At 42.6% G+C, this 13263-nt stretch overlaps 1 pseudogene; it reads right to left on the bottom strand.

Annotated features, from left to right (window-relative positions):
• Window positions 1-138: 138 nt before the first annotated feature.
• LOC112314771 (ran-specific GTPase-activating protein pseudogene) lies at window positions 139-12965 on the bottom strand (annotated as a pseudogene).
• Window positions 12966-13263: the final 298 nt, after the last annotated feature.

Here is a 13263-nt window from a genome sequence, read left to right as displayed (position 1 = left end):
TGCTGCGTGTTTCCTGCCTGCCTGACTCCTGCAGCGGTGGGCTTTCTGGGGCCTGTGGAGAGGCAATGGAGGTCACCAAGGAAGTGGAGAAACTGGACAGGATGGATGGCGAGTCAGGCATCTCATTAAAGCCTCTGCTACTGAGACCCCACTCCCTTTCACTGGGGGGCATCACAGTGACTTCCTGCCCTGGGTGGCTTGGCAAGATGGCCTCCCTGGACCCCTGGTGGGACCTGATGGGCTTGGTTAACCCAGTCAGTCAGTTCCTGTCTATCCCTCCTCCCAGTGTCCCCTCGGCTCCCCTACTCCCACTCCCTCTTGATTAACCCACCCTTCCCTGGACCGTCAGGCACAATTGCAGGGTATCATGGGACATTGGATGTGTGATGCCTAGTGCTAGGTAAGCTCCATATACAGGTTAAGAGGACGCATCCACCACAGAGAGTGATGTGCAGGGAAATTCCCGGGCACCAATATGGAGGGTCACGGACAGGTGGTGCCGAAGTTGAGGGAGGGGTGCCACGTTGTGTCAGCAAGGGGCCTCGGCCAGGCCTGGCATACAGTGAGTGATCAATAGCAGTGAGTGCCCAGGGCCAGCGGACATGCAAAGACTTCTCCCCAAATCTCACTAACACCCTGAACAGAAATGTCTGAAATTTACATTTTATTAACAACAAAGATAAGCTAAACTCAATAACCCCTCCCAAGTGATTCTGGGAGCACTGAAAAGACTTTGTAAGTTAGAGAACCAAAACTCCAGCAGTCGGGACACAACACTAAATTACAAAAAGGGTCAAACCCTGGGTCACAGACAGAATCTTCCCGACTCGTGGTTCCTGACAATCACCACCACCTGGGAACTTGTTAGCTCTGCAGACTTTCAGACCCGAGACTTTCCTTCCTTCTGTTTTTCTTTTAAGGTTTCCAGTGTGTTGTTTAGTCACTATTTCTGATGGCTATGAATAAGTGTTTCCACTATGGAAAAGAAAGCACAGTACATTTTCATGACTGGGGAATAGGTTTTCCGTAGTCATCTTCAGTAGGGCAAAAAATTAGGGAAAAAAAACACTTGAATGTTGGAATTCAATTATTTTTATAAAGCCCCTTTAACATTTGTAAAAACAAAACTGAACTACACAAACCGAAAAGGAGGGGCAGGGCAAAGTGGTTGTTAAAAAAGGAAGGAAAAGAAAACAAGGGCAGGGCGGAGGACTCACTGCTTCCCCTCAGCTTACCCCTCGGTCTCCGTGTCTGCAGACTCCTGTGCTCTCCTCCTTCACCGTGGGAGCTACTAGCTTTTCAACCTTTCTCGGCATCATCGTTTTTTGCCAGATCCTGCTTTCTCTCCCATCTCTCCAGCGTTCTTCAAACTGCTGGAATTGCTGTGCATTTTGAGGATTGAGGAAGCAGGTGGCCAACAGCTCCCGCTTGGGGCGCTCGTGGGCAAAGTCTGCGTGAGTGCTGCAGACCCAGGTGCGGGTCACTGCCCGCATTTGGCCTCAGCTCCATCACCGACGTGATGTAGTGGTTGGCACATACTTTCAGGATCTTGGCCCTCCTCACGAGAAAGAGAATGGTCCCTTTCTCCTCAGGCTTCAGGAGCTTGATGTCGGTGCCCCATTCCTTCCATTCTGGGACATCGTTCTCTGCCGCCAATCGTAATAGCTTTGCCCGCACTTTGAAAAGCTCCTCTTTACCATCTTCCAGCGTTTTAATTTCTTGCTGGGGAAGAGAAACTATAGGCTCAGCCTGGGGGATGGGGGATAATGGACTGGTCTGCATTCTCGGTGGCGATAGCATGGTCCTCATGGGTGTCCGCACAGCTATGAGGCTCTCAGAGGCTAGTCTAGCTCCTTCCCTCCGCGTCTGGCGTCCAGGTCTCCCGCCCTGCCCCCGAGACTTTAAATCAGTTCTGGGGGGAGGCCAAGCATCATGGTTTAGCAAGCCCTTCCAGTGACTGTAATGTGCCCTCAAGCTTAAGCAGCACAGGTCTCTAGAACCTTATTGTACAAAGTTGCTGCAGATGAGCAATATCAGCCTCCCCTGGGTCCCACCCAGACCTGATTCAGATTCTGCATTTTAGGGAGTTCCCCAGGTGCTTCTTGTGCACATTAGAGTCAAAATTGCTGATCCAGACAATGCCTAAACTCTAGTCTCAGAAACGAGGGAGGGGCTTACGTCCATCAAACAGCTGATAGGAATGAAATAATAATTGTAATAACATGACACAGGGAACAAAGCCTACCCTACCACCTCCATCAACTGGCAAATTTGTGTTCAGAGAATCCCATAAAAGGTTCCTCCATAACTGAACTAGAATCAGCTTCTCAGTGCTCCCCGCCAGTGAGCCTGGCCTCCTGCGGTCTGACCTGAGAAGAAGGAATGAGCCTCTCCTAGCTCAGGGAGAGCAAGAGTTGGTACAGCTTTTCTCCAAATTCTGCTCATAATGATAGCTACATTTTGCCTATTTCTGTTCTGCTACCAAATGAATTAATCTCCTCTTGTCTATTTTTTTCTTTTACATCAAAAATCAGTGTGACTTTGTATTGGTTTCCTGTTGCTGCCACAACAAATTACCACACACTGGTGGCTGAAAACAACATAAAACATAATTCATGAGGTCAGATGTCTGAAATGGGTTTTACTGAGACAAAATCAAGTGTTAGCAGGTCCATGCTTCTTCCAGTGGCTCTGGAAAGAATGTTTCCTTGCCTTTTCCAGCATCTAGAGGTCACCAGCATCTAGAGGTCACCTCAGCTCATATAGCCCCTTCCTCCATCTTCGAGGCCAGCAGTGTGACATTTTCCCCGACTCCGACCCTTCTCTTCTGTTCTCACACCTCTGGACTGACCTTTCTGCTTCCCTCTTATAAGGACCCTTGTGATTACTTGGGATCGACTTGGATAAACTAAGGTAGTCTCCTCCTAAAATTCTTAACTGAATTACATCTGCGAAGTTCCATTTGCCATGTTAGGTAACACTCACAGACTTCAGGGGTTATGATATGGACGGCTTTGGGGAGATCATTCACCTACCACATTCTGCTGCTGGCTCTCAAGGACGAATGTCTGTCCCATATGCAAAATACATTTTCTCCAACCCAAGGTCCCCAAAGTCTCAACGCATTACAGCACAACTCCTGTTCTAAATTTCAACAAAATCTCATCAGCTCAAAAGTCATCATCTAAATCACCTAACGTTAGTTATGAGTGAGGCTGCAGGCAAAATTCCTCTCTCTCCCTGAACCTGTGACCCTCATATGACTGTGGTGAGGATTAAGTGAATTCACACGTGTAAACTCAATTAACGAATTATCTACTCCCCAAATACAATGCTGGTTTAGGGGAAGGATAATAGTTACAGACATTTCAATTTAAAAAGAAAGAAAATGGAATTTTTCAATTTAAAAAGAAAGAAAACGGGGAGCCACTACTTGCAAGCAATTTTGAAATGCAGCCTGGAAAACTCCATGCAGTTTGGAGGCCTAGAAATAACCCTCCATGGCTGTCGGCTCTGCCCCGCGGCCTGCACCACATTGCTTTTTCTTCTTCTCATAGGTTAACACGTGTTGCAGTTGAATAACATATATCAGCCTATTTCCTGCCTGGAGAATTTTGAGAAAACTTTGAAAGCCTTTTTCAAAACTTTTCTTCCTCCCTCCTTAGTCCTGTAGTCCTTAAGCACTTTGTGGGCTTCCTGTGTATATCACAGGAGTTCATTTCATTATAGATGATAGATTCTTCCAGAGATCTTTCCTGGAAAATCCCATCCATGAGTCCTATGCCAAATCTCTTCCAAGAGCACTCTTTTTATTTTAATTTTTTAACCTCACCTGGGGACATGCTTATTGATTTTACAAAGAAGGGAAGGGAAGGAGAAAGAGAGGGAGAGAAACATCAAAGCCAGAGAGGAACATTGATCGGTTCCCACTTGTACATGCTCCAACCTGGGATCAAACCCACAACCAAGACATGTGCCATGACTGGGAATAGAACCCGTGACCTTTCAGTTATGGGACAACACTCCAACCAACTGAGCCACACCAACCAGGGCCAAGAGCGCTCTGACCTTTTGATCCCTTCCACGAACTAGCAGAAGGTTGTCCGGCATACTTTCCTAAAACTGATTCTCCTAATTTTAGGCTCTTTTGCAATACGGATAGGCTGAAATTTTCCCAAATTATTAAGTCCCGATTCCTTTTGCATAACAGTTCTTACCTCAATTTATCTCTTTCTTCTTGCATCTTACACCCTTCGCTGCAAGGAATGCTGAAAAAGAAACTGCCTGGCAAAAGAGAATGAGGTTCTTTTATTGGCTCTTGTACTAAATTTTAATCATCCCTTGGGGATTAGGGCAGGGCCCACACCACTGAGCCTATCTTCTGAACAAAACCGGGGTCCATAACTGAGGAAGACAGCAGGGGGCAATGGCTGTTAGGTGAGCAGCCAGTGGTACCCAAAACTGATGAGCACTGCCATATTGGAGCACCAAGATGGCATTGACATGAGTGGCAGCCACGAAGTTGGCAGACTCCATGTCAACAGAACCCCAGAGGTATGTTCTACACGAGCACTGTGGAACTACGTCTCATCCTGTGTTCCACAGTTATTTGAAAAAGCGCAAACTAAAATTTCCCCTTGTAGAATTCATGCAGTTGAAGTTTACTTGGTCCTTTGTCTCCCACAAGTTTGACCAGCATTTCAACTATTTTTCTCACCTCAAATCACCAATAAAGAAGATGAAGAAAGCAAGGCTGTGGCTGAAGGCCTGTGGCATGCAACGCGACACCTCTCCTAGCTTACCTTTAATTGGCATTGGGGGGACATGTTTATTCAGCCAATTATGATGACACTTGGTAATGCTGTCATCCATTCTACAGTTTTGAAAATCAAGTCGTTAATGATATTTTCAACTCTCGAGCTGAAGTTCAGATAGCCTTTGTTAGAACATTACTTGATTCGGGCCTAAAAGAGATTAAGGATTTTATCAAAAGTTTTGATAAAAGATCGCTCTATCAAAAAAAGGGGGTGAAGTTAGTTTTATAGGATTTATATTTAGGCAAAACAATATTGAGTCCCAGTATCTACCAGTTCATTTTAATTGAATTTATTGGGGTGCCATTGGTTAATAAAATCATATAGGTCTCAGGTTTATAATTCTATAATACACCTGTATATTATATTGTTTGTTCACCACCCCAAGTACCAATTACTTTTCTAAACATATATTATCCATTCTTTTTATTCTTTTATTTTTAATAATAGCTTTATTGAGCTAAAATTTGCATGTTATAAAACACATCCTTTTAAAACATTCAGTTTATTTATTTGGGGGGAAGGGACAAATCCAATTTTTCTTGAGGGATAGGGATAGGTGGGTGTCATGTGCTTCAAATACTCTATTTCCTTCTCTCAAGAGTTTCTGATAGAAGTTTAGCAACAGCAGAAAGATATATCAGGTGAGAAGTTTTATTCTGGGGTTATGGGTTATGGTTGAGAACTTTTAGTAAAAATTAATGAACCTGAATGGCCATCCTCTCCATAGGATATAGAATATATAGGCCTATAGGATGCTAAATAGTATCCTTTAAAAAATCAGTTCCCAGTTTACTCCAGGATGTGGTCCAATAATTGATAAAGAGTCTAGGTGACTTCGGCCTCAGTTATTTTTCTTTTAAACAGCTTTACGAGGTATCATTCACAGATGACACAAACCACATATTTAAAGTATAGTTTGTGCAACATCACGTTTTTGTCATGCTGCTCTTTAAAAACCTATTAGTAGTCAGTCCCCCTTCGTATAATTTCCCCACCCCATAGTTTTTTAAAATTTTTTTTTATTGATTTGAGAGAGAAGGGAGGGAGAGAGAGAAACATCAACTTGTTCCACTTATTTATGCATTCCCTGGCTGCTTCTTGTCTGTGCCCTGGCCAGGGACTGAACCCGCAGCCTTGGTGGACGATCAATGGAGCTACCCGGCCAGGGTGACCCCACAGTTTTTTAAAGCAAGTGCTCTACTTCCCTGGGAGACTGTTAGAAATTGGATATCTAATTTTAGAGCCACATGGCTCATTTATACAGATAAATAAAATATTCATAGAATCACAGCATTGAAAGTTAGTAGTGTACTGGTTGTTTAAACCAGGAGTGGATACATGTGGGTGAAGCAAAATTGCTGCTCCCATCCTGATTTCAATGAAGCATTTTGCAAGAAGGTAGAATAAAATCTTAGCAAAGTCGGGAACCCGTTGAGCAGAGTTTCTTGCACTTTTCTGATGTGGGGGAGGAAGAAACTTTACCCTCAAGGTTCTCTCAAGTGGTCTAATAATTAAGCGGACAAAAGACAGATTAGCAAGAGAAAGAACCCAAATTTAAAACATGCGTATGCATGGGACCCTCTGGTACATGAGAGAGTCAGAGGCCCCACGCGCAGCAGGCTCTAGAGTGTTCAGTTTGACAGCCTCAGTGCGTTCACAGGCCTGTGCAGTCACGACCACAGTCCATTTCAGGGCGCTTCACCGCCCCAGAAGGGAGTTTCTGTGCTTCAAAAGAAGTGAAAAGACACCCGCAGAATGGGAGAAATATTTGTAAATCACATATCTGGTAAGGGTTAGGTGTGTAGAATATAAAATGAACTCTTACAACTCAACAATAAGATAGTCCAAATAACCCAATTAAAAGTGGTCAAAGTATCTGAATAGACATTTCTTATACATATATAAACGGACAATAAGCACCTGAAAGGATATTCAACATCAGTAATGATTAGGAAAGTGCAACTCAAAACCAAAATTTGATATCACTTTATACCCTTTACAATGTGAGTAAATTTTTGTAGGTAGTGGGAGGAAAGGGTCCCACTTCATTTTTCCCATTTAGAAATTGCATTTGTCTCAGCACCATTTGTTGAAAAGACACTTGTCTTTGCACACTTGTCAAAAATTAATTCACCAATATAAGTAGGTGAGTTGTAGAGTATGTGAATGGTACCTCAATAAAGGTGATACCCCTCTGAAAATATCAGCTGACTTTTTTTTGCAAATGAGTATTTCTACATGCACCAGGTACTGTGCTGAATAACTAATAGTTTACTTAGAGTGTGTGGCATTCACCTTCTTTCGGTATCTGAAAAGCTATTGGTTCTTCCAGCCTACCTTGGCTCACTAGCAAGCACTACATTGCCCACAGTAATTCTGCAAACTCATCAGCCGGTTCTTAGTAACCCCAATCTCATACTAACTCCCACAGCCATTAGGCTCAAGGTTGGGCCTATAAACTCAGCCAAATATTGAGTTTTCCACTTACTCTTGCTCAGCTTTCCCTCCCCTTCCCATAGCACCTAAACCAAACCTTTCACATCTTCCAGTTCCCAACCTGGTCTGAACATCTCCCCCAAGCCCCAGGAAACCACTGATCTACTTTCTGCTTCTATGGACTTGTTAATCTGACATTCATATAAATGGATACATATAATATGTAGTTTTCTGTGCTTGGCTACTTTCACTTAGCATAGTGTTTTCAAGGTTCATCCGTGTTGTAGCATCAGAACTTCATTCCTCTTTAATGGCTGCATAATACTCCACTGAGTGGATATACCACTTTGTTTAACTATCAATCAGTTCATGGACATCTGGTTTTTTCCTACTTTTTTGCTATTGTAAGTATTGCTGCTAAGAACATTCATCTACAAGTTTAACAAAAACCTGTTAATGTATGCTCTCCCTCCCAGGACCATGCCGACGCCTTTCCCTTCCTTCTCTCCTTCCCCCACAGGCCTACATCTCCTAAAGTCTAAGGGACCCCATGAGACTTGCAACCAGGGGAACAATGTGCAGCAGCAGCTCCTCCCAGGCTGACCCCCTGAGCTGGTCCCCAAAGCTCCCTTTTCTCTCACCCTCCAGTGAGCTGACAGCAGCCTCAACTTGGCTCACTTCTTTCCCTTAATGTTTCTAGAGAGCCGGAGCAGCCCTGCCTTCTCTCTCTCCTATTGCTTCTTCTATCCTAGGCCCTTCCTTGTTTCACTATACCAGTTTTAATAAAAATACTCTCAAACACAAAAACCTCTTAATAACTAAATCCCCTTCTGTTCCCTCCCCTACTTGACCACTCCGAGGTCCCTGACGCTGCTGACCATTCCTTCAAGAAATCCTTTCTTTTCTTAAAAAAAAAAAAAATCAAAGCACCATAAGTCACAATTTAAAAAATAATAGCATATTAAAAGTATTATACGCCATGACCAAGTGGGATTTTGCCCTAGAATGCAAGATGGTTCAACAAATGAAAATCATTCAATGTAATTATATCACATTAACAGAAAGAAGAAAAAAAATGACCATCTCAATTGATGCGGAAAAAACATTTGAAAAAATTCAGCATCCTTTCATTAAAAAAACAAATTATGAATATAAGGAAACTAAGTCAACATAATAAAAAGTCAGTATGAACAACTCACAGCAAACATTGTACTCAGTGGTGAAAGATGGAAGCTTTAAAGCCCATCTTAACCAAATGACTTCGCCTTAACTAATTACATCTGCAAGGACCCTATTTTCAAATAAGTGTACTGTAATGGGTTAAACTGTGTCACCCACAAAAGATATTTGAAGAGAAAAAACTCAATGAAACAAAAAGGTGCTTCTTTAAAAAGATCAACAATATTAAGCAACTTTTTGCTAGACTGTCTTAGTCTGTTCAGGCTGCTGTAACAAAATGCCATAGACTGGGTAGCTTACCTACAATAGAAACCTATTTTTCACAGTTCGATGGACTGGAAGCCCAAGATCAGGGTGCCAGCATGGGTGGGTGACGTCCCTCTTCTGGGTCACAGATTTCTCATTATATCATCACATGCATAAGGGGCTAGGCATCTCTCTGGAGCCTGTTTTGTAACAGCACTAATGGCATTCATGGGGGCTCTGCCCTCGTGACCTAATCGCCTTCCACAGGCCCCACCTCCTAATACCATCACATCAGGTGTTAGGATTTGACATAACAATTTTGAAAGGATACACACCTTCAGCCTATAGCATAGACTTGCAAAGAAAAAAGAGAAGATGCATATAACTTAAACCAAAAGTGAAAATGGTGACATTATTACCAAACTTACAGAGATACAAAGGATAAGAGAATACTATGAACAATTGAACACCAGCAAATTAGATAACTTAGAAGAAATGGACAGATTTTTGGAAACACACCAATTACCTAAACTGTCTCAAGAAGAAATAGAAAACCTCAACAGACCCATAACAGGTAAAGATGTTGAATGACTAATCAAAAACTCTCAAGAAAGAAAAGTCCTGAGCCAATAGCTTTACAGGTGATTTCTACCAAATAGTTAAAGAATTAACACCAAACCCTATCAAATTCTTCCAAAAAATTGAGCAGAGGGGAGCACTTCCTGACTCATCATAGGAGACCAGCATTATTCTGATACCAAAGCCAGATAAAGATATCAGAAGAAAAGATTATAGACAAATGTCTCCTGGGAATATAACTGCAAAAGTCCTCATCAAGGTATCAGCAAATTTGATCTGACAACATATTTAAAGAATTATTCACCATAACTAAGTGGGATTTATCCCAGGAATGCAAGGGTGGTTTCACATTAAAAAAATCTAACGGTGTAATACATTATGTTAATAGAATGAAGGCAACAAAACCACATTCTTAGGTAGGACAGATAGGAAACCAAGGCAGGGAGGAGAGAGTCCTGTCTCACCCACTAACAGCAGTCCTGAGCCTGGTCTGACAATATTGCCAGGTGTCCCAACAGCACAGGAAACATTATGTCAGCACGGGAGGAGGGGAGTCCTTGAAATTCCATGTATTGTTTCCACTATCTGGGAAGGGAAGCCTTTGAAACTGTGTATTCATCCCAAGGTCTACAAAGGGAAAAAGGAGGGGTCCACAGTGCCCAAAGAGAAAATTCATAAGTAACTTTGGGTAACTGCCTCAACTTTAATTAACTGCCTCCTGTCACGCATCTGTTTTACAACAAGATGAGCAAAATGGGTCTGGAGCAAGATTAGGATTTAGGCTAACAGACCCCCACACATACCTCAGTTTGGGGAGTCACGCTACCTCAACCCCCATGGAAAGCTGGCACCACCTTTACCTGTCAATCAATATAGAACTTCTTCACCCCATCCCGCCAACTATATAAGTCCTCAAGACAAAGGGCCTGATGCCCTTACCTTGCCCTGCCCTGAACCTATGCCTGTCAATCCCCGCCTTAGCCAGGCCCATTCTCTTCCATGGGAACGTATCACTAATTAAACCCGCTTGCGCACTAATAGACTGGCTGATCTGCAATTCTTTCCTGCAGCGGCAAGAAGAACCGAGTTTCTCCGGTAACAACGTGATTATCTCAATTGGTGCTGAAAAGGCATTTGACAAGATCCAACACACCTTTATAATAAAAACTGTCCAAAAATTAAGAAGAAAGGGAAACTTCCTCAACACAATAAAGACACTTATGAAAAACCTACAGCTATCATACTGAAAGACTGAAAGCTTCCCCCTTCAGGCCAGGAACAAGACAAGGGTGCATGCTTTTACTGCTGCTATTTAACAGCGCGCTGCAAGTTTTTTTCCAGAGCAATTAGAAAGGAAATAAAAGTATCACCCTACCTGATATGAAACTATACCTCAAGTCTATACTAAACAAAACAGCATGGTACTAGCATAAAAACAGACATAGACCAATGGAACAGAATAGAGAGCCCAGAAATAAAACCACATCTATATGGTCAATTAATACATGACCAAGGAAGCAAGAACATCAAATGGGGCAAAGACAGTCCATTCAATAAACGGTGTCCGGAAAATTGGACAAATACATGCAAGAAAAGACACTAAACCACTTTCTTATGCCATATACAAGAATAAACAAAAAATGGGTTAAAGATGTAAACGGAAGACCTGAAACCACAAAATTTCTAGAAAACATAGGCAGTAAATTCTCTCACATTGCTCTTACTAATATTGTTTAGAAGGGCTACTTACATTTTTTAAAAGATTTTATTTATTTTTAGAGACAGGAGAAGGGACGACAGCGAAGCAGAGAAGAATCGGTGTGTGAGAGAATATCAATCGTTGACTCTTACACCCACCCCAACAAGGGACTGTCCTCAACCCAGGCATGTGCCCTGACCGGGAATCAAACTGACGGCCTTTCGCTTTGCAGGACACCAGCCAACCAACTGAGCCACACTGACACGGGCTTACTAATACTTTGTCTGATACATTTCCTTGGGCAAGGGGAACAAAAGAAAAAGTAAATAAATGGGACTACGTAAAGTTTTGCACAGCAAAGGAAACCACCAGCAAAACAAAGACAACCTACTGAATGGGAGAATATATCCACCAATGATACATCTGATAAGGGGTTAATATCCAAAATTTATAAAGAACACATATGACTCAACACCAAAAAAAGAAACATCCAGCAATACAATTAAATAAGGGCAGAGAATCTGAATAGACATTTCTCTAAAGAGGACATACAGATGACCAATAGACATATGAAAAGATGCTCAACATCACTAATCATCAGGGAAATGCAAATTAAAACCACAATGAGATACCACCTCTCATCTGTCAGAATGGCTTCCATCAATAAATCAACAAACAACAAATGCTGGTGAGGATGTGGAGAAAGGGGAACACTTTGCCCTGTTGGTGGGAATGCAGACTGGTGCAGCCACTGTGGAAAACGGTATGGAATTTCCTCAAAAAAATAAAAATAGAACTACCTTATGACCCAGCAATTCTACTTCTGGGTATACATCTGAAGAAATCCAAAACACTAACTCGAAAAGATACGTGCATCACTATTTGAAGCAACCCAAGTGCCCATCAATGGAGTGGATAAAAAAGATGTGATACATATACAAAGGGAATAGTACTCACCATGAAAAGAATGAAACTAACCATTTGCGACAACATGGATGGACCTAGATGGTATTATGCTAAGGGAAATAAGTCAGACAGAGAAAGACAAATGCCATATGATTTCACTTACATGTGGAATCTAAAGAACAAAATAAATGAACAAACAAAACAGAAATAGACTCAGAGAGAACAAACTGAGTGTTGCCAGATGGGAAGAGAGTTGGGGGCCTCAGTGAAAAAGGTGAAGGGATTAAGAAGCACAAATTGGTGGTTACAAAATAGTCACAGGGATGTATAGTACAGCATAGGAAATACAGTAAAAAATATTGTAATAACTATGTACGGTGCCAGGTGCACACTACAATTATCGGCGGGGATCAGTTTATAGATTATGTAATTGTCTGACCACCATGCTGTACACCTGAAACTAACATAAAGTAATATTGAAATGTCAAAAAGAAATAAGAAGCATCCAGGTTGCAGAGGTAAAACTATATATAGATGACATGATTCTATATTTAGAAAATCCCAAAGAATCCACAAGAAAGCTTCTAGAGTGAAACTTTGTTACAGCAGCCCTAGAAAGCTACAACAGTCACATTCTACAACAGTCACAAGTTTTGGGTAAACGGAACTTGGGAGGGACACTGTGCAAGCCACTACGCTGGGCTTTCAGATTCCTCTACCTACATTTGTCCTTCCATTTCTAATCTGAAGATCATTCTCCCAATAGATGAGATGGGCATAAAACAAACCACAAGCAGCTCATCATTGTGTTTGTGCTGCAAACCCAACTCCAGAAACTCTTATCATTTTAGCTCCTTTTTGTGTTTCTCCTCTCTTGCCCTCTTACTACAAGCCAGGTCTCCACTGGCGTTGGACCTTTGTTTCTGCCTCCCTGCCCTCCACTCCAGCTCAGCAAGGACACCTCCGCCCCACCCCCTGAACTCACCTGAAATTGCCCAGAGGGAATTTGGACTTGAGGTTTCCAGAGCCGTCCTCTTCCTTAGAGCACCTACTTACCTCCCCGAGTTGGCCCCTGCAACAGCAGCTGCTTGCTTCTGGGACATGTCCTAGGATTGTATATTCCCACCCGGTATTTGAGACAAAGGACTGTCATTTTTTGCTGTTGGGGAAAGGGACTATCGTGAAAGTAGGGACCTGGCTGACCTGCCCTAAACATGAAGTCAGGAGCAGTGGATCAGTTTGAAGAGCTCCCTCCTTAGGGTCAGATCCAAAGCAGAGCTTCCATGTGCCACCTTAGCAGATGCCTGTGCTGCGGTTGACCTTGCAGAAGACCCCTACACCCCTGAAGTGCCTGTGGCTCCCCTAGACAGGCTCGAGAGCTGGCCTGGCCTGTTAGCAAGT

The sequence above is a fragment of the Desmodus rotundus genome, chromosome 1, assembly GCF_022682495.2.
Source record: "Desmodus rotundus isolate HL8 chromosome 1, HLdesRot8A.1, whole genome shotgun sequence".
Taxonomy (NCBI): domain Eukaryota; kingdom Metazoa; phylum Chordata; class Mammalia; order Chiroptera; family Phyllostomidae; genus Desmodus; species Desmodus rotundus.
The sequence above is the reverse complement of the archived record's forward strand: the minus strand, read 5'-3'. Positions and strand labels throughout refer to the sequence as shown.